This window comes from Lissotriton vulgaris, unplaced genomic scaffold (assembly GCF_964263255.1).
Source record: "Lissotriton vulgaris unplaced genomic scaffold, aLisVul1.2 SCAFFOLD_686, whole genome shotgun sequence".
Classification (NCBI taxonomy): Eukaryota; Metazoa; Chordata; class Amphibia; order Caudata; family Salamandridae; genus Lissotriton; species Lissotriton vulgaris.
The window spans coordinates 301239-303269 of record NW_028249207.1 but is presented as its reverse complement, the minus strand read 5'-3'; the positions used below and the strand labels follow the sequence as shown (position 1 = coordinate 303269).

At 38.4% G+C, this 2031-nt stretch overlaps 1 pseudogene; it reads right to left on the bottom strand.

Annotated features, from left to right (window-relative positions):
- Nucleotides 1-220: 220 nt before the first annotated feature.
- On the bottom strand, nucleotides 221-1746 carry LOC147663665 (ubiquitin-fold modifier-conjugating enzyme 1 pseudogene; annotated as a pseudogene).
- Nucleotides 1747-2031: the final 285 nt, after the last annotated feature.

The following is a 2031-nucleotide window of genomic DNA, read 5'->3' as shown; positions in this document are numbered from 1 at the left end:
AAATTACAACACACCCCATGCTTGCTGGAAAAGCACTGTTTTTAATTTTCTACGAAAAGGCAACAAATTGGATTCTTTGCGCAGTTCGATTGGTAAGCTATTCCAGACTGCTGGACAGACATTAGAGAAAGCACGACCACCCAGGGTGGACAATCTAAAGCGCAGTTGGGTTAAAAGGGTTAAAAATATGATTAATTAAATCCTTATGCTGGCCAGTTTTAAACCCTGGAGCAAGAGAATAGACAAAAAAACAGTGATTACACTAGTCTCCACATACAAGGACAGGTTTCCTGCCATCCACTAGAGTAGAGAGTGGAGCTGGATTCTTAGCAATAGATAACAAGGGAGAGCTACCTGGATGGCCTCCAGGGTAATCATTTCCAGACAGTGACTGCTATCCTCCCACTCCTTGCATCTAGGGTACATATGTGAGTTTCAAAGCAAAGGCTTCAATTGGAACTTAGTCCTGGACAAAGCCGAAATGGCCATGTGCAGCGCCTGGTCATAGTAGGCTTGGGAAACCAACTAGGAAAGTGAACTTGTGAAGAACAGGAGTATCTAATTAGTCTGAGAACGGTCTCAGTCTTCGTGATGACAGACGCCGCAAGATGGACTGATCAGAACAGTGAAACCCACATCAAGACATACATTTGGCCAAACAGAAGATATGCAGAGTAATTTTGACAAAATTATGTTCTTCTCTGTATGACAGACAAAAACTCAGAATAAATCAAATGCTTCTTACAACACAGCTGCTTTACATTATTATCTGGTGTATTAAACTACTATGTGTCTGATTGACAATTCCCGGTTATATGACCATTCGTGTCTAAATCTGTCCATGTTGTAAGAGCCATAGGTAACCTGATGCTACAAACGAGAGCATAGAATAAACTGCACAAGTCTTATTACACACAGGCTAATACTATGGATCGCTTTGATGAAAGAACAAACCACAGTTTTCTAATGTTTATAAGAATCATTATTAGGAAGGAACTGTGAACCTAGCAAGGTGTGTATATGCACCATGATCTATTGGCAAGCAAAGATATGTGTCCCAGTATCAGCAGCACCACGGGAAATCAGAGAAATCAGATGGCCCATTCAATCTTCTGCAGGGCGTATGACTTTTTGCATCAATGCTGGACTTATTGGTTATTCATTTGGGGAATGATACCTCATAAGTTAACTGAACCCTATGCAGTTGTAAGCAGCTACATAGATGGATATCAATCTCCTCACTCTCCAACTGGTCTCTCTTCTCCACGCTAGCCAATCTTCATTTTTCCTTGTGTTCGATAAGTCCCTTGGCGATCAGGTCTGGAATTTCGACTGCTAACCAGGGGCCCAACCCTAAAGCCATAATGTGTGCCAGGCCAAACTTTGGAACATTCCTCGCCCACAAGGGTTTGAAGTGATCAGTCAGACAGATCTTTCCACCTCTGTACATTTTTGCCGTTTTCCCATCCAGTTCCGATACTGCAATTTCTGGAGCCGTGGAAGGATATGTAACAGGAATATCAAATTCCACTTCAAATTCATACTTTAGAAGTTCATGAATGTACCAGCACTTCCCGAACCACCTGGTTCCTTCTTTGTTGGACTCCAGCCTGAACCAATTGTTGTCCTAATTCTTGTTGTTCTCAACATACTTCATGAGCTCCTGGTATTCTTCCTTCAGCCGCTGAACCCAAAGTTCTTTATCCCGCGGCCCGCGTTGGTTTTCAAGAGGGGTATCTCAGAAATATTTTATATTATATTATTATTATTATATTATTATTATTATATTATATATTTATTTTATAATTTATTTTAAGTGATGAATTTTATGTTATTTAAATTTTTGCGTAATTTAATTCTATAGTGGGTTGTGGGTTTATAGGGGAATAGGGTGGGAAGTAATTTAATTATAATTAATTAAATATTTAAATTTATTTATTGGAATTTATTTTGAATTAATTGTTAATTAATTTTTATTTGGTAAATTTTAATTGGCAATTAATTTTACTTAATTGATTAATTGATAATTAT